Below are 27881 nucleotides of genomic sequence, written 5' to 3' on the forward strand. Positions count from 1 at the left end.
AATACGTATCTGAGTTTGAGAACTGCGTGGTTTTTATCTAAAAAATAAAGGAAGGAACACGAAATTTTAGTTTTTATACTGTAGTGAAACCTACATTTTCTTTAATCACAGTTTCCATATTTTTTAACTTTGGTTATGTGCTGCGTGAAATTAATGCATTATATATATATATATATATATATATATATATATATATATATATATATATATATATATATATATATATATATATATATATATATATATATATATATATATATATATATATATATATATATATATATATATATATATATATATATATATATATATATATATATATATATATATATATATATATATATATATATATATATATATATATATATATATATATATATATATATATATATATATATATATATATATATATATATATATATATATATATATATATATATATATATATATATATATATATATATATATATATATATATATATATATATATATATATATATTATATATATATATATATATATATATATATATATATATATATATATATATATATATATATATATATATATATATGTATATATATGTATATATATATATATATATATATATATATATATATATATATATATATATATATATATATATATATATATATATATATATATATATATATATATATATATATATATATATATATATATAAAATTTGCATCTTACAGTATCATTCTTAATCGTTGTAAATTGCTCGGTGTTCTTTTGTCTGGTTGGGCAGACAATTTATAGGGCAATTTGCATATTATTTCAATTTTTCATTTTTTTGTATGTACTATTTAAAAATGAATACTAACTAAGAGAAGCTTCTGTATGATTATTTTTTATGTTTTGTTCTTATTCCACGTCATAAAACAAGTAACCTAAAATAGTTATGGACACGAAAAAGTATATAATTTGTGAAGTAATGGATGGCTTATAAAGTTTGGACGTTTATAAAGTGAGCTTAGCATCATTACTTTATAATTGTTACTAGATAATTGTTACAATAATAATAATTGACGACCACACCGTAATACGATACACTCAGCAATTATACGTCAAATCGGAGTTATTGGTCCATTACACATCTCAGGTCTCGTTCCTGTCCCCTCTCCGCAGCTGCACCTGGAATGCTGGAACTAAAGACGTCGTGGCTGTAAATCAAAAATGCCGTTCGCGGTTTAGCAACACCCCGAAGTTACGACGTAGGTGATCCCACAATTCAAAGATTTAACAACATTTTGAGTGGAGAATTGAAAGAGTTTCTACTCAATAAAAAGCTTCTTTTATCTCACCCATAGATTTCTCTAGTGAAATTCTAGTAATTTAAGCACTATGTTTCAAAAATTCAATTATATAAATAGAACTTCCAAGAATTTGAATAATTTCTAGTTTAATTAATCACACGTGTGTGTGATTAATTAAACTAGCCTATGACGGTCGTAAGCCCGGTAAATGCCCGGTAAATGCAACAAATGACTTCTTTATTCTTTTTCATCTTTGTTAAGATGTCAAAAAAAGAATATTAATAGATTTAACTAAAAAGAACGTAAATCGAGACGGCAAAGTCCTTTCATATTGTAGGTGCGATGAATGAAAAATTTATTTTTTTTAATTCAGCGAACGTTTCGAATTTAACACGTGTTCGATTGCCGCCAATTGCAAAATAAATTCAAGAAATACTCACTTATATTTTTATGGTATGGTTTGGTCTATTTGTATTTTATTTTTATATAAACCTTCCTTATCCATTAATTGTTTGTCCAACTTCATAAATTAATTTAATTTCAAATTAAAGATGTAACAATACCCTCTTTTCACAATCTTAAAGGCAGTATAGGATTGTGGAAGCAAAAATGTATAATTAATTATGTATTTTAATTTCTTTTTAAACATTCGAAAAAAAATATAAGCTGAATCAGGTTTTTTATGTTTTGATAGAAAACAAAGTTATGTTATGGTTTATTTTTATTAGTTTTGTTGTTTTCAAATTAGATCATATAATTTTTATACCTAGTGTACAAATTTAAATTCTGCTCTCCGTTTATTCGATCCATCATTCTAAAACTTTAGGACATCTGACCTCTATCAGTTGCGTACGTTTATAATATGACGCAAGTTGAAGTAACGTAAATCGGAGTATCACTGTACTCCATGCTACTGGTTAGCGAGAGTTGAATACTTGCGCCATTGTTGCTTAGATGCTCCGCAATTGATAACCCAAATATTCCACAAATAATTTACTTATCTCGCATTATTCATCAATTTTATTTTATATTGCTTAACTTCATAAGTACGCTTTTTTCTGTAGCAAAAAAGAGTCTCACCATTATTTCAATCAATCCCAAATTTTACTTACTTACTTATAACCCTTATCCGCACCCAATGGTGCATAGGGCACTGCATCGAATTGAAGCAGTGTTATCTTGATCATTACTTACATGAAGGCAAGGTCATCACTCTTGCGCTTCAGGAACCAGTCCAGGGAAATATTTAATAAATATTACAGTGGAAAATCACTAATATTTATTTTCACTTCCCCTGGGAATCGAACCTGGGACCTCCAGCACGGTAGCTAAACACGCTGACCATTACACCACGGAGGCGGACAATCCCAAATACATACCTATGCGTATATGGATGACTAAGAATAAGATAGTATTGTTCACCTTCGTGGTGTAGTAGTCAGCACGTTCAAATACCGTGCTAGAGGTCCTGGGCTCGATTCCCAAGAGGCTCAAAATAAATAACAGTAATTATTTTTATATTACTTTATTTTCTCTATTATTTAATATTACCCTGGACTGGTTCTGAAGCACAGAGTTGATCACCTTTCTTCCATTTATTAAAGAATCATAATATTACTGAGTCTACACGATGCAGTGCCCTATTCATCATTGGGTGCGGATAAGGGTTCATAGAAGAGTAATGTATGTATCACATTTAATGATTTTAAAATATAATATACAATATGCATTTATTTATTTGGTAATATTTTTTTCCTTAACATTATGTTTAAAGAATCGTAAAAATTAACAAGCAAACGTTTAAAAATAACTTATATTATGTTGTCTACCCTACCTGCCGTATAATCAGTTTCAACTCTCATATTATAGGTTCATGTTTTTACTATTATTATAAAACGCTTTGGCTAGCGAAACGTTCGTATGTACTTGTATAGAAGCATTTAGCAGGAAAGATTCCTCGTCAGCGAAAAGACATTAACACTTCGGGGAGTTGATCGGAACACCCTTTGATCAGAAGAATTCCCAGTCTCGGGAAGTCGAGCACAATCTAGTACCTAGGAGAGCAGCGCCTTTGTACCTTCTGTACTGGCTAAGCGATATATCGCTCGGAATCCTCGCATTCTCGGATAAACGTCGGACGCAATAATGTAAGAGTTTTTCCATTTGAATGTGCATCTATCTGTACAGACCGCGGTGTAACATGCCCTCGTGAACGTGTCGTAATAAATAAGTTAGACCAAGAGACGCAGTTGTGGGAACTGGGAACCAGCTCGGCCATACTTTGAGAAACTCTTCATTGCGAATATGTCTAAACTCTTACTTTTCTCACGGTTAAATCATACTTTCCCTCTTTTAAAGTGAAACAGTTAATGAAGCCATGTACAAAATCGGCTTCAGAATACATTAAAGGATCTTAAGTTCAATAAACTAAGACGTTTTTCGTCATTGCAAATATAAACCATTGTCGAATTAAGGGCTTATACTCGTATATTCGCAACTATTTAACTTACAGCTGTACACAAAATATCCGATTTAATAAACTAAAATATCTTACATCATCGAACCATTCTTGAATTAAGGGATTCAACACGTACATTCCCAACTAATCAACTTACAGCTATACGAAAAATATACGATTAAATAATACATTTTAATGATCTTTGAGTTTTAAAAAGTGGGATATTTTCGTCATTAAAATCTTAAATTATTGTGTTTTGAATATTGAAAGCATTAACTTTGTGGATCATATTGATTCTCGAAATAATATCTTAAATTATTCTTCAATGAAGGGCTAATACCCGTATATTCACAACTAGTCAACTTAAAACCTAACACAACATTTTCGATTTAAGAAGACATTAAATGATCTTTGCGTTCTTAGAACTGTGATGTTTTTCACCATTGCAAAATTAAACGGGTTGTGGTCCCGTGGTTAGTGTCGCGGACTCTTGAGTCAGAGTTTCTCGGTTCGAACCCACTCTACCACAATTTGATACCTATTTCTAATAATGAGCCGCTTAGGCTTACAAAAACAGTATGAAATTGAAATATTTGTGTAAATAATAAAAACACAAATATTTATCTTTAAAAAAAAAACATTCTTGAATTAAGGGCTTATACTCCTACATACACAACTAGTCAATTTACGTAACTCTATACAATATTAAATGCTTACGGAGTACATAATTTGAGTACGCCTTTCACGAAATCTTATGAAAATATTGAAACGTATATTTGAAATGATTTTTCACAACAGGGTACCCATGAAATCTGATATGGTACCAGTTAGTTATTTGAATAAAGTTTAATAAAACGCTTGTTTTATTAAAATGTTGACCCACATTAATGATTCTAAATACAATGTTAATATTAGATGACGGATTATGGGACTCTAATGCTAATAAATACGTACAAATTCTCCAGTCATGGAGGTACATGATGTTGTGTAAAAATTGATTTTCTTTGTGGCTGCCCCAGGAGACGTAATATATCGGTATCGGGCTTTTCAGACACGATTGAATAAATAATTTCTCTGAATGGGAGGACTTCAAATATCGGCATTAAATAATTACGTAGCTTAGATTGACTTCCATCCATATTTCGTGCCTTCAGACTTCGTGCTAAATGTTATCTCGGTTGCCATTATTCACGTTTTTTTCTACCCTGCTCAAATTTGTTTTGTGAAATATTCCCAACGTGTTCTCTACATCCAGCGCTAGGCGTTGTAATTTGTTGTTTGTTCTAAAAATGCGGGAAGATCTGTTAATTTATTAATCACCACTATGTAAAAACATGCCGGGATTTTTATTTGGAATTGGTCATCTGTTTTCTTGGCGATTAATGAACAATCTTGCTTATTTATCGTGCGCCTTTGATATCATACCGCTGTATTGCAGTGAAATACGGGAAATGTTCCTAAAAACACCGATAATATATCAATTTCAATATTATCGTTCTAGTGATCCTCCTCCGTAGTATAATGATTAACGGGTTTAGCTTAGAAGTCCTGGGCTCTATTCACACGGAAGTCAAAATAATTGAACGTTTTTTTTTTTATTAAATTTTATTATTACCCTGGACAGGTACTGGAAAGTGCAGGATTTAGCACCTTGCCTTCATATAAGTAACGATCAAGAGAACACTTTCTTAATGCGATGCAGTGCCCTATGCACAGTACTTATATTCCACCATCAATTCGTAACATTATTATTATTTTATTATTTTTACTGGAATTCTCAAACTTATTTTTTTCTTGGTACATTTTTTATTTATTTTTAGAAACACTATCCATCCAATAATAACCAACTTTAACAAAGTGCAGACAATTATCAGTCGTCTGTTTTTGGTTGAATATAATATATTGCCTCAAAGAAATATGCCTGGCTATAAACAAGGTATTTTGTAAAAGAATTTTAGGAAATAATCATGGATATTTTATGATGATTCTTATTGATAATATTCGTCGATTTCTAGTGATTTGCAATCCAGCTAATTAGATGTGTATAATTGAATGAAACCTCTTTGGTTCCTCTCGTTACTAGTCGTATACAATGCGCATATCGCCATCGAGCCGGCGAGGTGTCTCGAACAACAACAGCTATCACCATTGTGTTGCCGTCCGCAACGAAGAAAGCAATGAAACAACCTAAATTACAATTTCATTGTTCTTTCATTATCTCGCGATCTGGACATCTCCAATAGCCCACGATATAAAATGTATTGCCCGCGTGCTTTTTAATTTGCTGGTGCATATTTCAAAGCCTCCATCCCTCTCTCGCGGGTTTGTCTCGTTCGCTCCTAGGGCAGTAGGCGTGCGGGAGATATGTTGCCAATTAAAAAGTTAACCGTATCGTCTAAGTCTGCCGTCCGCTATCGTCCCATCTAACGAATGTCAGCCCTGGCTAGATAACAATACGCGATAGTCTGCGGGTACCGCGGGTAGCCGAGTCCCCGCCGTACCCGCCGTACCCGCTGTACCCGCGACTATTCAGCACGCCTGCGCCCTGCACCCTGAAAGCTTTACGCCATAAGCTGCAGCACTATCTCAACATAATTAATATTTTTTCTTTTTAAATTAAATAACTATATTAACAACATTTTGAGTTCGTCCAAATATTTGTTCACAAATCTCCAATTATAGGAGTTGTTTATCATATTATTTTTTTGACATCTCAACTAAATAAAGAAGAATATTCTTTCTTCTCACCATAATTGGAGATAATCCAGATTTGTGAACAAGTATTTGGACTCATGATATGGTAGTTATTTACAAAATTTTGTAAATAACTACCATATCATTTACAATATCAATACTAATTATTATATCGGACACTGGATTATTCCTCCTACGGATGAGATGTCAATTTTGTATGTGTCTCAACTTGACATGAAACATGTATCGTTATTCCCTTTTTTTAAAGGGAATAATGATGTACGTTTCATATAAAGTTAAGACACCTTTTAAACTATGTATAGCATCCGTTGAATCAACTCTTTATAAAATTAAATATATCGGTTTTAGATCGCTCTATAACTTTTTATCGTTTCAAAGGTGTTATCAAAATCAAATTTCAATTCCGCACCGCACGAATCCGCACATACTTAGGCGTATTTACTAGAGGATTACCTTTATTATTAAAGTAAGTAAATATTTAATACATAAATATTTTCCTTTTTATAACGTAAGTATAGCACCTTTTCCACCTCACCACAGGGGACCCTTACAGTGAGGTCTGCTACATAGAAAAAGTAAATACAACCCAGAAAATAATAGACCTGCACATAGCGAGATACATTGTAACCAAATGGTTCTCGAGGAAGCCACAAAGTCTGCAACTTACGAGACAATTTGATTTTAGTACAAGAAGCCGAGTACAGTGCCACCTTTATAATATTAATCCACTCCCGAGTGAGGTTTCCTTGAACTTTAAAATGACTGTTCGTTTAAATTTAATTGACACCTCCAATAAAATCCGAGACTCGTGATCATAATAAAAGTTTTCCATAGGTGTGAGAAAATTATTATCATTACCATTATCAGGTAGGTCGTAATGCATCGTGAACAAATCACTTATATAATATTTTACTGATCATTCAGAAGCTATCAATAAATTAAATTAATTAAAAAATACCAACACAGCTCGTGTGCATACAAAAAGTTATATATTTCCTATTGCTGATTTTGCGAGTGCAAAACAAAACATGGTTAAAAAGTCGAAGCTCGCAGTTCTGACGAGTATTATAATTTGTTTTTAATAATTTAATCAGTCGGCAATTAAGCAGAACCATTAACGTTTTTTTGCATAATAACTTTTAAACGGATACGTTCTTACAAGTACTAACAATAACCTCCTTTGAAAATATTAATTTACATCATAATTTTATTCGATCGATGAAGCATGAAATATCGATTTTCAATTAGTCCAAATACATCACGAGGTCACCGGTATGTTATTGATTATTTTTTATCCCTGAACAAATTGCATTGTTAGTAAGTCATTCTCTCCGACAGTTTTTGTAAGCGGCATAAGTTATTATCTATTATTGCTATTTATTATTAGATTAAAACCAATATTTTTAGCTTTTCCACTTTTTTATTTGACCAGCGACCGGGTTTCGTCGTTACCGACATCATCAGACGTTACAGACATCATCAGACCAGTCTGATGATGTCGGTAACGACGAAACCCGGTCGCTGGTCAAATAAAAAAGTGGAAAAGCTAAAAATATTGGTTTTAATCTAATAATAAATTAAAAATGCAATTCCATCACGAAGTGTCAGTGGATAATATAAATCTATTATTGCTATTACAGTTGTTAATGGCAGTTAGTTTCTCATTATCTCCTTGTCTGTACGCCATCCCGGGCATTTAATCGGCCGTACGAAATCGTTTGGATTCGATCTACATAAAATGATATTAAGAATCGATAACAATGGACGCGATGATTTGCAAAACAATTGCATGTATTATAGTGCATTTGATTATGAATTAAACTAAGCGGACATATTGATATTATCATTATGGGTACTATTACTACTGCTACGAGTACAATGAAATTAATTATAGTAAAACCTCGATATAATAGACTAATCGGGGGTAGGAGAATGTACATTAAAGCCGAAAGTCCGTTATAAAAAATAGGTTTAAAATAGATAATAATAAAATATTTTGAAAATATGAACACTGTATTAAGATTTAAATAAACAATACAAAACACAAACAAAATTATACATAATTGCTATCTTCGGACACTCGCACTCCACGTGAAGTGCCGTTGATGTTTGATACTGACTCGTTTGCTTTCGGTAATCCGCTTTGAAAAAGGTATCAAATTTTGTTTGCACTTTTGGCGTTTTCAAAAAAATATATCATCAGCTCTCTAAAATTACAAAAATGGGTAGAATATAGTTGAACTATGTTATCTGTCAAAAAGTCCAAAAATGTTATTAGATCGTCAAAATGTTATCTTATCACTGAAAACTTCATTTTTGGCATTGTTGTTGTCACACATTATGTCCCAAATCCTTTTGCTAGACGTATGACGTGATTATCATAGTCGCTAAAAATTGTTTACATGTGGCGACACTTGAATTAAAGCATGAATAATATTAGCAGGACCTTTTTTTACATTCGACCGTTTTTTTTGTCCGTTAAATAGAGGTCCGTCATGTCTAAGTTTTACTATTTGTAAAAAATAATTTTACGAGTTGCGTTTATGTAAATTTAAAATATAATAAAACAATTTGTATAAGAAGTATGTGAGTTAGTAAGTCTCCGCTAAGTCCCCATTATTGAATGTATGAAATATGAATAGCTTATTGCCTACTTATCTATTTTCTTGAGAATCGTGTCAAACGTGTACGCAGTTTGAGTTTTCATGCAGTTTAGTTCCTTTGCTGCTACTATGGGAATTGTGATTTATTATTTCTGTTTAATTTTCCTTTCATAAATCTAATGTTTTTTTGTCTTTTGGTTACAGATGACGAAACTTCACGTTTTATGAGCCTGGCACACCTTTTTCCTTTAGGTAAGGCCAAATGATTGATATTGACGTATTTTAAATTTATGCTGTAAATTAATTAACTTTTATTACTAACGTTTTATTGATTTAACGTACCTAATAATGATGTTTCTTGTTGAAGATTAGGTTGGTATTATAAAAACGCTATGAAAATATACAAATATGTCGATTTTTACTTGTAGATGTATCAATTGACATGAAAGATGAAATGTGAATTATATTATATATATATGAGTTCCCAAAAAATTGAGTAGTGTGGTTGTCAATCAAAGGTAAAACGGCGAATGTTACACATGTATAAAGTGATCACTTAAACCAACCTATGGTGGGAAATACCCAGACTTCCATATTCTTCTACATCCATGTTGAGATGTCAAAAAAGTTATTATAGGTTATCGAGTTTGTCTCACTGCTTCTTTTGACAATGGTGCATAGGGCAATTTATTGATAAATGGTGTATGAATTGAAACAATGTTAAATCGGTTGCTTATAACATGAAGATGCAAAGTGATACTGAGCGTTAGGTACCAGAATGACATTTTAGAATCTGCTCCATCTTCAGTGGATTAGCTCTCTTACGTATGAATCATAATTCGTGCTGAATTCTGATGCGATCATTATATTAGAATAAGCCCCGAAGCTAAATAATGCAAATCGTATAAAATTGGGTTATAAAAAAGCTCTAAGTTTTACACAACTTTTGTGTACACCTATCATGTTTATTGCTTCTTATTATTTAGGTACTGGTTCTATGACGTACTCTTTCTTTAAAATTACGTTATCTATAAGAAATTCCTTTTTTTTTTTTACGCAGTCATCTATTAATTTAACATGCCCCATGGTCATGCATATATTATGATCATTCAACCATTTCTTCTTCTTCTTCCTGCCTCCATCCCAACTTATCGTCTTTGTAAACTGTCGGGGTCAGCTTTCCTCGTCTTCAGTTTATATGTCCTTCTATTATGGACAACGTCACCTAAAACATGCCTTCCGATCATGCTATCTTTCTGTAACATTCACGAATTCTTTGGTATTTTTTGAGATGTAGATATAATTATTTATTTTATATACGAGTTTACATAAGTTTAATGATCATGCAACTACTGTATAAATAAATTTTTAAAATAAATTAATTAAATATTTGACATATTTAAAGAATACAAAACATGATTGCCATAAAACTGACATTTAGGAATTATTCAGTTCATACAAGATCATTATTGAACGTATCACTGCAAGAAAAAAGTATGAATTAACGAATATAATAATTAAAAGAGGAATTTCCAATTTGTTCGTTGTTACGTAATAGGAGAATGTGAAAAAGTATTATTTGAATTGATATGATAACTAAAAATTGTCACAGTACCCTAAAAATAAAATATTATTCGATTACCATTAAGATATTACTCTTCCTCTAATCCTTATCCGCACTCAATGGTGCATAAGGCAATGCATCCTGTTAACCGTACATAGAGGCAAGGTGATTAATCCTGCGCTTTAGGTATCATTGCATAGTAGTACCATATAAAGATTAGAGTGAAAAATCACTCATATTTATTTTCACCACCCCTGGAAATTTAAACCGGGCTCTCCAGCATGGTAGTTGAACGCACTTGCTATTACTATGAATATTTAACACAATTAACGTGCTAAAAAACCGTAGAAGTTCAGTTTACATTTTTTAAAGATGTTTAATAAGCGTGCATTAATATTTTATACATCGTTATTATTTTTAAAACGATAAAAATAAAAAGGCGAACAAGATTGCCATGTATTGGTAAACGTTCCTAGTAATATTACACAGAATGTAATTAATTTTTCACTGATATACCAAAATATCACTTTTAAAACCATGGTATTCAGACGTCAAATTACCTAATCTTTATTTGTGTTATTTCAAATGGCAATCCGACGTAAGAGAGACACTTTCACTTTTCAAATAAGCATTATCATCTTCAATGAATATTTTAATTATTTACATTTACTTTCCTCATATTTCTACACGAGATGAAATTCCAAACTCCGTCACATTTATTACCATCTCCTCATTCACAATTTTGTAATGCGAATCGCTTATTTTCAGAATTCATAATGTCTATATTTGCAATAACTTATAAACTTTCTAATACTGACTCATTGATATACAAATATTTATAATCATTTATAAAATTATTACATACCGTCATCAATAAATTACGCAATTATTATAAAATTATATCCCTACTCTTTAAAATACAACTATTATTATAGCTAATAGACTACCCACACATAAAATTTTTCTAGAAGAAATTATTTAAAATATAGTTTGTATGACATATCAACTGTTCACAATATATGTTACTTTTTTTTAATGAAATCGAAGTTGAATTTTTAAAATACATTTTTAATATAAGATTTCAAACATTTTTTCGTACTGGGTAGGTCAGAAAAATATTTATTGAGGTGAAACGATTCTGAAAATAGATATGTACTTAATATTTCCCATTTTTATAACATAACATCAAAATACGAATACGTACCATAAAAAAACATTTAAGAAAAATCATGTTTTTTTCATATTTTTTGAAAATCACAAGTGTAAATATCATTCATTTAAACTTGAGAATTGTCCTAAAGTTCTTTATCTCGCAACATTTTCAGTCGAATCTGCCCGAACACATCGTTTGTGATGTATTTAAAAAATACATAAGGAGCTTTATTTAGTGAATATGGTAAATTAGTAAAATAATGTGTTTTTGGTCATAAAACCATTTTTTTTCAAATGAGAACCTCAAATTTATCACAAATACGTATAAACGAAAATATTTCAACCGATTTTAAGCGCACAGCTTACAAATAACTTTACATAACAATTAACTGCTCTTGTCTTTATTTCTATACAATATAATTTAAATTGTAGGTATTTTCCAAAGCATTCTTAGTAATAATTATACATCTAGCAGGATGTTCTTGATAAAGATATTTTTCTGAAAATCTAAGCGAGACAGATCATATATCATTTTGAACATATTGATCGATCGTCTAGCGTCAAGATTGTGCAAAGATCGATAAGCGAGTACACAAACGCACGATCTCCACTCTCCGTACATCCATAATTAGGGTCTATTTGTTTCTTTTAAACTCGTTACATTATTATGTATACCTACGTACCTACATCGAGTGAATTCCTATCAAACCCATCTCTTAGTTTCATGGAAGATATATAGGCTATTTTTATTTAACTGATTTTTAAATTTATACAAAAAAGTTATTTATGTAGAGTCTATATTGTAGACCATTATTTTTTTAAAATAAATTATGAAATAAAAATAAATAATCTACATTTGAACGTACTTACTCCTAATTGTTATCTAATTTGTAATAAAGAACATCTCAAAATAGTATATTTATAGTTACGTCTTTTACCATTAACTATTTACTTTTATTTCAAATATACGTTTACTTATATACAAATTATATTTTTAATACATTTGTTAAAAAATGTTTTCAAAATAATACATCACCATGTATCGAATTTTTGGACAGACTACTATTGAAAAACCACTTTATTTATTTTTTGCTTTTTTTTCGTACTGTAAGTACCAATAACTGCCAAAAGAATAAAAAGTATTTCAATTGTACTACGTTTATAAATTTTGATTCGCGGTTATCTATTATTTTTTGTACATTTTTTATGTAATTTCATAAATACATCGTTTCAAGGTAAAACATTTTGGATTAAGAAAAACTAAAATAACAAAGTACTTTTGATAATTTCTCCAATAATGCCACGAGTTGATTAAAAATCATTTCTTATGTGTAGATTGATTAAAAATCACCTCTTCGATTAAGACTTCCTCAAATTACATTTAAATTAGTAAATACCGAAATAGATTCTTTCTAAACAAGAACTCGATTGACAAAATATATAACCAAATTTTGTCGATCGAGTGACAAAATTTGGTTACATATTTATTACCAATTATTTCCAATTTACGAATATACCAGAAATAAGTTTAAAAAATGTAACATTTGATTTATTTATATATTATACTTAATTGTATTTACAATCTAAAGCCGTAAATTTAAATAATTGATTTACTTGCGACTGTTTAATTACGCATTACGTACAATGTACGAGTACGTTGTAGCCTTAGTATAGAACCGGGTTATTCCATGCATACATTTACTCGCAACTGCCAGTCAAATCGTTTACTAGTCGATAATTATCGACATCAATCATTACGTTTGCAGCCACCCACTCGAGTGGCAAATCTGTGCCATCGACACACGGCCCTTAAACCAACCAACAAGTGAGATATCGCAGTTGTCAATCAAATATTGATATTTCTTTCATTTCGGTATTGTAGCCGTCGGATTCCCGTTAGGCGATGGCTCCGGAACAATACTTTGTAATTTGTATTGCGAGTTTCTCACGGATTTGTGAAAAGTCTTAACATCTTTGCCGTCTCTCGAGTAGTTGCCTCTCTGAGATCAAGGAGAATATTATTTTATATATTAAACCCATCGTGCAGCTTGATTTTTCGGAGAATTTTTACAGCTTTATTTCGAGAATTATCGTCTGAGGTATATTTATTTTATTTATCGTGTTTGCGTTATTTACAAGTTATGTAGAATAGGTCAATAAATTAAAAAATGCATTAAGAATATCTTCGCCAACAACACTCTTCAGATGGCTTTGCGTATCTCCACAATCGATAACAATAATTATGGATAGTAAAAATATAATTCTACAAGGTGGCGCATAATTAATCACCCTATCGGAAGATATTATAATTTTTGCAAATGGCGTCGTACGTTAAGCATATTTGACACATCGTTCACTCCTTTCAAGAACGCCATAAATCAAAAAACTTTATTTTTCAGGAGAAGTTCAAACATAAAATACAATGTATTAAAAATAAATATCAAGCCACTTATTTAACTTTTTACTGTGCAATAGATCTTTTTAGGTAAAACCTAAATATTTTTTCTCCATTTGAAAAATATTTATTTTATTAAAAAATAATAAAACAATACATTTTCTTCTAAATGCAAAAATAACACTTTCTGCCCTGTAGCGGGTAAATATTAAGTTAAAAATATGCCGCTTTTGCTGGGATGTAGTACATTTTCTGGGCATTACGAAAACATGCACAACTCAAAATTGTCGATTTTTGATTTATGACGTTCTTGAAAGGAGTGAGTGACATGTGAACTAGACAGCTGCAGTAAACAAAAAATTATAATAGCACAAAATTAATCAAATTATTTTGTTTTTGAAAAACTTTTTTACTAAAAAAAATGATTTTCAGTGATGGAAATCATTATTTCCACCTTTACATTTTTTCTGTAAAGTGGAAAATATGATATCCGTCAAGTGGTTGCCGCCGGTGTTGATACACATTTGTTTGATTAATTTTGCGCCACCCTGTATTTGCATTCTGGCGAACTTATGACACGACAAGTTGACCAGTTAGCAGTGATACCTATGTGCATAGTTATAATAGAAGATACTAGTTTGGCCATCGGCAATGAAGCGTCGGAAGCGTCCATCCGAAACTAATGACGTCGCAGCCTCTACCAGTCACCATGTTCCTCTGTCATGGTTTCTGCCATCTTACTTCCATACCGTTGTGATTAACGAAGCTTGCCAAAGTTCATAACAATTTTGTTGTAATTACATCATCAATTCACCGACCGGGATAATGACAATGTTTACCACTTTTGAGAAAAAAAACTGAAGTGAATTGCGTTCTCCAATCGCAAAGTTCTCGGAATAAAAATCACTCTTTGAAAGCTTTTTGCTTTACGCTAAAATTTATATGTGTAAGTATGTAACTAATAAAGATCTACATATATGTACCTTGAAATTATGAAAAATAATACATAATCCTAAAAAAAAGAATCCTAAAATAAAATTGTACATAATCCTAAAATAAAGAAATAAATTAGACTTGCGTTTACGCCAGTCTAATGATTTATCAAGCCCGTATCAATTAACTGTATGAAGTTTATGCTGAACTTCAGGACAAAATCGGTCCACCAAGTTTTATAGTATAAATATGTGATAAAATCGTTTCTAAATTATATTTTTAGTCTGACGATAAGGTATCAACCTATTGTCCAACAATAATTACGATTTTTATCCATTTTCCGTTGTTGAAATAATTACAAAGTTTGCATACTTATGTACATATTTTTATTTGAATTTATTTTTATTTAATTTATTTAAAGGAGGTCTGTGTCAAATGTGAAAAATCGTAAAAGTCCAATTCCAAAATTATAATATATACTCGGAAACGTCAAACCGCAGTCTCAGCTATTTGATCAATGAATAGAACAAAGTAATAAACAATATATTGAAAAATAAAAAATAAAATATTATTGTCTGTCATCACTTTTCAATTTTTTCAATTTAAAAATGATTATTTTTAAAGATTACCTTTTTCATGTCATTTCTTTTGCACTTTATTTATTGAAAAATGTTTTTCGAGGTATAATTTAAATTTAGATTTTTGTCGCAGATTAGATATTAGATATATATCATTCCATCACGATAGCAGGGTTTGTTAATATTTTCCCATTGATATAGAATATAGGATATTACTCTAATTTATGGCGCACTAACTTGTTAAGCCTTAAACTTGTAGAATAGCCACTTGTTCCGTTAAACCGTTTCAAGCCCATGTAATGCCATAACCCACAACATGGTTTTGAATAGGTTTATTAGCCGTACCATATTTTTCTCCGGTCAAATAAATCTTCAGCCTTCAATACCAATTTGTCGGCATTCTGATGTAATAAATTGTCAAAAAGCTTAGTACCTCCTCGCACCGAATTTACTGCTTCGGATCCCAGTCACCGGGACCGTCGATTAGACGCTTATTAAGGAATGCCTCGCTTTATGTAGTTTTATAAACCTGATGTATCGGTAAACGTACGAGGTGAAAATCTAAATAAATTAGTATAGTCGTGAACGGTCTGAGGAAGAAAGGAATTTTCTAGAAGAATTTGAATTATCTCCCGCCTAAGATCTTTATTGTGTAATGGATGTAAAAATAGGGTTTATTTTATGTGCACTAAAGGCGTAGTAAGTAACGTTGCATTCTTCATTCGACTTCTTTTCTATCATGATCCAACAATATAAATGGAGATATGCATCTTCGCTCGAGCTGACGTTGGATACTGAAGTACATTGTACTTGTACTTAATCATGGATATTTTTGTTATTTTTTCTTATACATGTGTCGTACATACGTCAAACAGGGCTATAAATCACCGTTCGTAACCTTGAAGGCACCTTAATTCAACAATAAAAGTTAAATACTATAATTTTTCAATCATAAAAGGCTTTTCCGAGCGAACATACGAGCACACGGATATGTTCATATGTTACGGATAATTGGTACTTTTTTTACATGATTCGTTAAAATTACATGCTACGTAATATACCTACATATCCATAGATACATTTAGGTACAAAATACGTGTAATATAAACATGTGGAGAAACACATCGCAATAAAGTATTTAGAATATAAATAGTTTCAATCAAATTCCCATTGTCCAAATAATTAAATATTTAAAATCGGTTATGTTACTGTAAAAAAAGCTCGAATAGAAATCTAAGAAATTAGCATAAATTAGTTCCACATGTTTTTCTTGGACAACCGAAAATGTGTTAAATTTATTGTTCATTTTAAACGTTCCTGGTGTATATAAAAAACTAATAAAATAAGATAACATTTTAGAGAGAATATTTAAAGACATTTTTCATTAAAAACATGGAAAATATTATAAATTGAAAATAACCGTTCCTTTCTTTAGTGATAAAAAAATATTAGATACTAAAAGTAATTTTGAAAGTGCATAAAAACTATTGAAGCTGATTGAAAATGAAAATTTGTATATAAGAAATTCATTAATCTAATATAGATATACACATTTTTATCTGCCTAGCACGGAATATCGTTAAACGCTGTTTTAAGCATTAATTTTTATTTTTATCGCGACCATATTACGGTTTATCGTTTCATCATGTTTTGTGAATTTAATTACGTGAACGCCAGCGTTGAAATCATAAAAAAATCGAATCATTGGGGTTGAAAAAGATACCTTTATGAATAAAATATTTGTCTCTCTTCCTGACTTTATTCTAACAATGCATGTCAAACAGAAAGGCATATGGGCAAAAATTTGTCTTATTTCTCAACCACTGATCAAACATTGCTTTATGAAAAAAAAAGACCCCTGCATGTCGGAATCGACCCTTGGGGATTCATATAGACTAGTTTGAGAATCTGTGCTCCATACGCTGATAGGGATTTTCTTAATTACTGCAAGAAAAGAATACACTCCTCATATTAAATTGACTAAAATTTGACCTTTTAGTAAAATCGTCACTGCGTTACTTTTTTTGTACGTTTACAATGCCAGAAACAATTATTTAAACTAAACCGTGTGCATCGGACTCGGTTTCACGATTCGCGACGACCTCGTGACCTATTTGACCCCAGGGTATGTCACACTGTTGTGATATAGTCATGGTGCTAAATAACAGGGTCAGATGAGGGTTAATAGACCCGACACTTATTGTACATTAAACCATTAAGCCAAGATTCATAGTCATTATATTATACTTACTTGCCTAAAGTTTACAATAATTTATTATTCAATACACACTATGGAAAAGTAAAGTTTGCATAGTTTTTCTTTATAACATATTTATTTATTTTATCTTTATGTAAAGAAAAGAAATATATTGGTTGGTAGGAAGATATTGCTAAGAAGCAATATCTTCCAACCTACCAATATTATATCTTACCTGATTCTTAATTCATAGTCAATTTATATAATGAAATAACAAATACATACATGGTCTTTTCCACGTTTATTTTATTTGACCAGTGACCAAGTTTCGTTGTTACCGACATTATTACACTTGTAGGAGGCTAGACAAAATTCTATGTTTGACACTCAATTTATATGTCTTATACTCAACAAGGCAGGGGTTTAAAACTATAATTTTATTGTAATTATTCTGACAAAACAAAATATAATTTAATGAATTTAAGTGGTATATTTTAATAATAATTATACATATGTTATGGTAAGTATTTAAAGTTTCATTTGATATAATTTTATTATAGAAATGGATTTTTGTATATTTTTTAAATATATTAGTGAATCTATAACTGCTGGTTGACATCTCCTTCTACTGCACATTTAAATAAGAAAGTCCTGGGTTCTCTGATATGTAATATTTCCGTTTTATTTTTTTTATTTTTAATTCTGTTTAAACATTTGTTAAAATAAAGTGAAAAAAATGCACCTTAATTAAAATGGTGATAATGGCCCAGTGCAAGTCCGGCTCTGAGGGGTCACACGGAGATACAGTCATGGTACGAAGGTCACAAGACGACAGTCATGGAGTCATGCCACATGCCACGGGAGGGTCACTCGTGATACTACTGATACAGTCACGCCACAAGCGAAACCGCTCTTCCATGAGAGAAAACATTATTAAATTCTAAACAGACATTGACAAGGCAAACTACGCTGAAGTCCGTTACCGATTTATTTTCTGCTACTTCAGCATGATGGATTATCATTGTCATAACTCTAAGTAGGTCAAAAATCAGATAAAAATCGCACAATAATAACGGTTTTTGTAACATTTTAGCAACATTTAAAAGTAGCATCGTCACTTTGTTTTCGTGTAATTTACGATAAAGATGAATTGAATCTCTGACAATCTCGTCAGTAAAATATTCTGATATTGTACTTCTAATCGCGACAACCCTAAATTTTGATATCTTAAAAACTCAAGAAATCACAATGCCGCTCTCTGTGGAAATGTGGAATTGTGGAAGTGTGTGTGCGTGTGCGTGTGCGTGTGCGTGTGCGTGTGCGTGTGCGTGTGCGTGTGCGTGTGCGTGTGCGTGTGCGTGTGCGTGTGCGTGTGCGTGTGCGTGTGCGTGTGCGTGTGCGTGTGCGTGTGCGTGTGCGTGTGCGTGTGCGTGTGCGTGTGCGTGTGCGTGTGCGTGTGCGTGTGCGTGTGCGTGTGCGTGTGCGTGTGTGTGTGTGTTTGATGTGGAAAAATGGCAGTAAAAATAAACTAATGTTTTTAGACTTACGTAATATATACATAGAACTGCATATAATGTACATACGTAATATGTACATTATATGCACTTCTATTATACACATTTTTTTTCTAATTTTATACGTTTATGTAGGTAAGTTAAACATTATCGCTTCATGTGTTGAATGCAGCAGCCAAGGCTAAATGTTATGTTTGTTTTATGTTGCGTTTCTTATATAAGTATCTATCTACTGAAATTTTACTAAAGCTATAAAAACATTCAACGGATATATTTTCAAGTGATTCTTTGCATCAATGATCTTTTTGTAGACTTGCGCCTTTTATGAATAACTTGGAATGCCTGTTTACAATACCTTTCTGCCTATTCATTCGAAATCAATTTCCTGTCGGTTTTGAGTATCCATGTGTACATAACGTAAATTTAATAACGCACTTGCAGTATCAGCAGTTCCACAAAGCATGTCTACAATTTAACAACAATTAATGTATTTTAGTTCACGGCGTAGTTACATCGAGCACACTACGCCATACATCGCTATGTCCGCTATCTAATGCTATAATTTTCCATACAAGTCGAGTAGCATACGGCAGTAATCCGACAGGTCATCTGACGCTTTCTTAGTACGCCCGTTAACTATCCGTAACTCCGCCGCAGAAATGCAAACCTTACTGAAATCGTAGCCAATCTGCACTTTATTGTTAATAATACTTCAAAGGCGGAAAGGTATTTGTTAATTGACTGTTTGAACCTCTTTTGATTTATTACCCCCGCGTTGCGAGTAGCCGCTGCGATAATTTTAGGTTTTATCTCCCTCATCACTTCTATCACTCGCTATGTATGAAGTATTTACTACGTAATCGTTTCCTGAAAAATAATCACAGTTAAGACTTTTTTCTTGCGATGAATACTTCGGCGTTTGGAACAATCGTAATAAGATTTACCGTTGGGATCTGAGACTTTACGTTGAAGGTCACTCGATTTTATTTGTTTTAGTAATCAGGCGGTAGATCTCACAGTATGAGGAAATTTGGATTGTCTATATTCTTCAACGGATACTAAGTACCCAAGGACGGTCGGTGTTGCACGTGAAAATCCCGTTGCTTCTATTGTTTTCACCTCGCTGTAGTCCCGACGAACTACGATGGTAACCCGCATTGTATCTAATTCGATAAAGCGGCTCGGGTAGTCCGCGATTGCGGATATTTTCGCGATTTACAGTTAATCTCGGTAACGCCTTTGTCATGTCCCGCTGTTATATCATCCGGCAGCCTTCAGCCCTCGGGAAGAATCGCAACCATCTGCAGATCTAGGAGCGCGAAGCTTTATCTGTCAGAGTTCATCATCGTTCAGCGGCAGCCATCGCTTCCGAGTATCGCTTTCCCGTCTCGGGTCTCGGTCATGTCGGAGCTTCCATTCCGAAAACAAATAGAATATCATGATCAATATCTCGGGTAAAAACAAATTGAATGGTTTGCAAAATTACGGCTATCGAGCGCTACATCATATTATTTCAGCAAAATAAACCCCGACAGATTATCGGCCGGGATGAGGTTTTCTGTATTTTATTTTTGTTTATGTTCGGCCTAGAGTTATCTGTTATACACTATAATTTCGCGCTTTAATCTTCTCGCTCGAGAATCTGTAAATATGACACAATAATAAACCTACCTAGATACTCGTAGAGACGAGAAAGATGTTTCGACTGATGCACTGCTACGAGTACCTACAAAACAGGAACGCGATGTGAAATCTGCATAGTGCAAACTAGTATACCTACTAGAAAACATCTTGTTCTTCCGTTACTTTATAAATCCTTTCAATTTAAAGCGATTTGAATAAAATATTCGTGATTGGCATTTCCTTGTCTGAAAATGTAATATTCTGCTTTTCGTATTTGTCCAGTAGTGCAAAATCTTACATCACAACACATACACCTTTAAAAGGTATCCTAGACTATGTAGATTAGTCATTAATCAGTAATACAAGTGCGTATATAAATAAACCTCATTTTAAAATATAATTTTATTTGGACACCTATTTTTTTATCTATCTACAAAAGACTGCTCAAACTTGTATTGTACGGCTATCAACTTACTTGACTAGGGTTGAATAATACTTAATTTAGAATATAATAAAATTTTACCTAAGCGTGATATCCGAAACAAAATTATTAATAGAGTTATCATCACCGGAATTCCTTGAAGAATGCCGTGCGGCGCGCGGAGCATTCCCGAGAATAATGGGGTGTAAAATGCTAAGGGTATCCTCACCACTTTGATTTAAATCATCCTTTAAAGATTGTGACGTGAACAGTGAACACGTGTGGTATTAACTCCTCCCAGATAATTTCGTTCTTCCTCAGAATAGGAGTTACGCCCATCACTATAAACCCAACTTTAAACAGGGATCTATTCATGCCTGCCGGAAGAATGCTTGCGAATAATGATGCGCAATTTATAGCTACAATTTTTGGAATGTTTTTTGCTAATACTTTGTAGCACATTTTTTAAACTCTATGAAATTTACTTGAAAATGAAATTAAAATCGAAAACGGTTGCTAAATCACAAACTTAGCTACTGTTTCCGAACACCTTATCTTTATCTAGAGACATTCGTATCCATCCCTGAATAAAACAAGGAATTCGTCTGAAACTGATTGGAATAATAGTACCAAAAATAAAACTATTTAAAAACAAAGTTTGTGTATTATTTACTGATGATTGCGAAAAAAAATAACACTTTTTTGAATATTTAATGGATTTCTATGACGACATTCTTTATTAATAATGGAATGAAAAAGTTGATTCATTTTATATACTTACTCATTTGTCCCATCTTGTCCCAACTCAAAACAGTAGTGTTATCTCATATAGTTGGGACTCTAATATGTCAATGTTGTATTTGTATGTTTTTTTTACTTTAATAAATGTAACCGATAAATTTTTACTCACAAAATCCTTCTCTGCTCAATATGATTGCTTAAATATGATTTGTTATAATCTCAGAATATACTGGAAGGATGGGAATAATCAAACCATTTGTTAATGCCCAATATACGATAAATTGCAACATTATTTTCTTTAAACCCATGTAACATTTAACGTACCGTAGAACGGGGCTACTTGAACTTACTTGAGCCCAGTACAAAAAAAGATTTAAATCTGTATTTGGTCTACAATAATGAACGTATCGACATGATTCATTGTTTCCCTGACGGTGACACTTATTGTCACGATACTTCGATCGATACCACGATCAAAATATTTTTTTTTACTGGGCTCAAGAAACACATCAAAGTTCAAGTAGCCCCGTTCTAATGTAACCATAATTGATTTGATTGGTTAAAATATCATTTTAGTGTTGAAAAAAAATAGTTTTTCTTCGAAATAAATGTATGGTTTTGAAAAGAAAATAGTTATTGAAACGAAAGAAGTTAAAACAAATTAGTAAAATATGTTTTTTTTTTATAAAGTTGTTTTTTAAAAAAAAAAGTATAATTCCAATGTGTATATTTTTTAGTTCCCCCGCGGAAATACGACCAAACTCTAGCGTGGTCGTTCGCGTTTTGAATTTGAAATCTGCGAGTCCCATATTAATTTATTCACATAAAAAATAATCATAAATATATAGACATTAGAGTCAAATGTAACATTGTCTTGAAACACGTCATATTTTAGTGTGAGTTATAACAGACCATGCTTCTTTTTGCATTTTTTTTTCATTTACGTTCATAGCTAGCACAAAAAGCGTGTAAATTATTCATATTCACTGTCACAACGTGGCTCGCGGCTCGCGGCGTATGAAACCATATGACTAATACCTGAAGGTGCATCGTTAGTCCCGCGACCTTTGGGGCTCTAATAGATTGCGATTTACAACCGCTCCCAGGTTGTATTTAAACAATAATTCCAGAATTATTACCTCCTCATTCAGCCGCGGGGCATCCAGACGTGTGGAACATGAGGCTGATGAGAGATTGGTGGAAATAATTACCAAAGCGGATGTAGATAGGAAGATAAGTCGTGTTGGCCCGAGGAAAACTAGTAATGGACGTAGCGAATTGAAAGGCGATCGGTAGGAAATCATCGCAAACAAAATCTCTTATATCTAATCGCAACAACCATTACGCGTGTATAGGTGCACTACTATTTACTTATTTGATTCTTTTTTTTCAAATTATACACTTATACTATACCCCTTAATTAGTTTTATTTTTATAAAAGACTAGTTTCGAAAACTTACAGATGTTTTCATCTACAGATAAAAATAAAAACTAACGAGCAAAAAATATTTAGCGGTATAAGGGGTTGTATTTTAATTTTTACCTGTTGATGAAAACATCTGTAAGTTTTCGAAACTAGTCGTATATAAAAATAAAACTCATTAAGTGGTATAGTACAAGGTACAAGTGTTTATTTTTTTAAATAAATAATCAACATGTCATTCCACAAAGTCAATGCCGAATCAATAAATAATACTTATTTGATATCTAAAAGGTTTTTTTTTTGACGTCTCAACATAGATGAAGAAGAATATGGACATCTGGGCATTAACAAGGCTTACGACCGTCATTGGCTGGTTGAAGTGATCACTTTATACACGTGTAACATTCACCAATTCTAACCATTATTGACAACCAACTACTCAAATTCTTGAAACTTCTATATATTTGGTTCAATTTCCAAACACAGCACATGAATCACTAGAATTTCATTAGAGGCAATTTCATCTATTGGTGACATGAAATGGAGATAATCCAGATTTGTGAACAAGTATTTGGACACACTCAAAACGTTGTAAAAGGTATCTAAAATAGAATAGCGATGATTTTCTATGTTCTTCTTCGTGGAAGTTTTTTTTAGATGGGAGTTTATTATTTACCCAGCTTATACTCGCTATTATATCATCAAGTGGATTTTTGGTTTGTCTAGCTAAAAAAAATGTTTTATTTTAATCTGTGTTGGGTACAGGAGAGATAACCTAGTGTGAGCCAATCAGGAACTTGTAAAACTCCTCAGGAGAGGCCGGACTGTTGACCGTCGTCAACATACCTTCCGTTCCACTAGACGAGGGTTCGGCATTTTATGTCCTAGCTTGGTTCATGTATGTTACCATTATTCGTGGGTTATAATCTTTATGATGATTGGTTTGCTAGTTTCATGGTCAGTTTATACCCTCCTTTATCCTCCGCTCGTCTCTTCAACGTGGCTCGTCGTACAACGCATGTCAGACATAGTTTGGTCCATGCGTCCACCCCTTAGCGCTTCGCCGGACGCAAATTTTTATTGAATATATATTGGATTTTTGGTTTTTGTTTTTTAGAATACATTGAAAAGATATTTTTATAATTTTTTTAAACGCCTTACCCATCCATTATTTTTTTCTTTTCAAAACTACATATTTATTTCGAAGAAAAACTGTTTTTTCAATACAAAAACGGTGTTTCAAGAAAAATTTCAATTACGTTAAATGTTACCAGGGTTTAATGAAAATTAAGATGCGAATACTTACTGGGCCTTAATACCTCGTTGTTCCCGATATGTTCCTTCCAATGAATCTCCAACATGCGCCTGTAGCTTACTTAGATTGTGGATATTCTATGACTTAAAATAAATGAAATGAATTATTTCGAATGTATACGTCATTTTTAATACAATATAATTTTAAAAACATTAAATATTTCGGAGACTGAATTTGGACCACATAATATGATGACACATATTGAAATCGCATTTTTTTATTATTAATTTACTTAAGATTTATATTTCTCACAGAAACTTTATAATATTTACCGTAAGCACCCATAAAGTATTATTTTCATAATATTCCAAGCAGTCCAGAACTAATTCGGTTATAAAGATTTCCTTGTATTGAATAATTACATCATGTTTAATTAAATTTGCGTGAAATGTTCGAAATATCGTATTAAGTAGACTACATAGGAATTAACGTGCTACGTAGCCCCGGGTAAAAACTGATTATGTGGTATAACCTACTATTCAGACTAGGAAGTTAGCTGACAAACAACCATGTAAGGTTTGGACACTACAATGTCGGACTTGTAATAAAAGCTCTCCGCTCTGCTATCATGATTTGCTATTGTGTTCTCCTTTTTTATTATTTATAACATTCGTCCACTCAATATTTTATTTTCATAGCGTTACTTTTTTCATTAAACCGAAACATATCGTATATATATATATATATATATATATATATATATATATATATATATATATATATATATATATATATATATATATATATATATATATATATATATATATATATATATATATATATATATATATATATATATATATATATATATATATATATATATATATATATATATATATATATATATATATATATATATATATATATATATATATATATATATATATATATATATATATATATATATATATATATATATATATATATATATATATATATATATATATATATATATATATATATATATAAATATAAACTAGCGAGTATTATACTATTTTTATTATTATATCAATTTCATTATTATAGAGTTTTAAATTAGGGTAGGCAGTAGGATTGGGAAAGGATAGGGATGGGAAAGGATGGGAAAGGCAGTAGGCACTGGTCGTGTTTCTATATGGAACGCGAGTAATCTAGGGTAGGCACTGCTTTTCTGCCTATATAGAATGCACGCCTCTGACTATAACTTACGACTTTGAACAATAAATAATGCAGTGCAGTTTCATGAGCTAAGTGACAATCCTACGAAAATCCTTTGATTGCGGTCACGTAATTACCGTCTCGTTCGAACCCCCAGTCTACAATCAATCACTGATTTTTAAGGTATACTAAGTTGTGTATTTTATCTTTTTTAAACATAATAAAAAATATTGATCATGACTTTTGTTTTGCCTTGTTAGGGATTATCAAACTACTGCAACTCAAGACAAGTTGAAACCCTAACAAGTTGAAAAAATTGTCACTAATTGTATTTAATATTTATGTTTTTTTAAATAAAATCAAAAGTTAATAAGCCCTAAATATCACTGTTTAATTTTAATATTTAAAATATAAATTATGGAGTTCTACAAACTAAACGCCAAATCAATAAATAAATGAGTATTTCAAATACTTGATCAGGTCAGCAGTCGGAATAATCGGCGGGTATGTACGAGGAAATGCATGAATATGTAAGAGGCGATGATTGTTTGCATTACAGATTGGTGCGATTTTATATTCTACCTGCCTACCCCTGCGAAGAAACGGCGTGATCGTGAGTTAGTTAGTAAGTTACTTAGTAATTATAAACACCGTGTATATATAGAATGTATTATTTATACACCTCCACTACATTGATGACGATTAATAAATCGCTCACTCCTTTCAAGAACGTCATAAATCAAAATTCGTAAATTTTTAGCTGTGCATGTTTTCAGAATGCCCAGAAAATGTACTTTATCCCTGCGAAAGAGACATATTTTTAACATAATATTTACCCGCTACAGGGCAGAAAGTGTTGTTTTTGAAGAAAAGGTGTTGTTTAATTTTTTTTTTTAAATATACTAAATATTTTACAAATGGAAAAAAAACCTTAGGTTTTACTTAAAAAGATCTGTTGCACAGTAAAAAGTTCAATAAGTGGCTTAATATTTATTTTTCATCCATTGCATTATATTTTTAAACTTTAAAAACGTTCTCCTGAAAAATCAACTTTTTTGATTTATGACGTTCTTGAAAAGAGTGAGCGAAATGTGTTCTGGCAGTCCAGAGTTCCACTAACCTTAGTGATTATACAGCGTGATTTAAATACAACCTGAGTATGTCTATATTCACTCAAGCGCAATATTTATTTTAATAAAACGAGTAACAAAGTAGAACATAACTGTTTGCTATTGCATACAAGACATTACGGGGTTAGTTAGTGGACAAGCACTGGACTTCGTAAATGCATTTCAATACTATTGAAAATACACGTTTTGATTTGCTTACGTTAAATGAATACCGTAATGACCTCGAAACTGCAAACGAATATAAAAGATATTAGTTATTATGACAAAAAAATACAAAAGCATAAAATGACCATTATATCTTGTCGAAAGTAAGAGTCAGATGGAAGTTATGCAAAAACTGAAAGACAAAGGTGTGGTTAGTACATTTGGTTACCGTGAACGAAGGTCCCAAGTTCGATTTCAGAATTGAACGACATGAAAAGTAAGTACATTTTTGCAAAAAATATTGAGTTCACTACCGTAAATTGATACATAAAATCATTGATAAATCACCTTGGCTTTGTGTTTTTTTACGATCAAAATAGCTCTGATCAATATCAATGCTGCATTTCATTTTGGTAACTTAAAATAGAAATGAAATGCTTAAATAATAAATCTAAAAATATCGATACATACTTATTTATTTTTGAATGATTTTTTAGTTGGCACTCTCTGAAAAAAAAACTTTTTAAACGGTTGTAGATTTTATATTAGATTAGACGA

The 27881-nt window shown here is 31.4% G+C and overlaps 1 protein-coding gene across 1 annotated transcript in view; it reads left to right on the top strand.

Annotated features, from left to right (window-relative positions):
- The window catches only part of LOC148313441 (uncharacterized), a 144394-nt gene that overhangs the window by 51789 nt on the left and 64724 nt on the right, over positions 1–27881 (top strand). Inside the window, exon 3 of the mRNA XM_088262074.1 lies at positions 9261–9308. The gene's annotated coding sequence lies outside the window, so the exon portion shown is untranslated. The remainder of the gene's footprint in view (positions 1–9260; positions 9309–27881) is intronic.

The sequence above is a fragment of the Brachycentrus maculatus genome, unplaced genomic scaffold (assembly GCF_059751285.1).
Source record: "Brachycentrus maculatus isolate JH-2025_06_01 unplaced genomic scaffold, ASM5975128v1 h1tg000011l, whole genome shotgun sequence".
In the NCBI taxonomy this organism is placed as follows: Eukaryota; Metazoa; Arthropoda; class Insecta; order Trichoptera; family Brachycentridae; genus Brachycentrus; species Brachycentrus maculatus.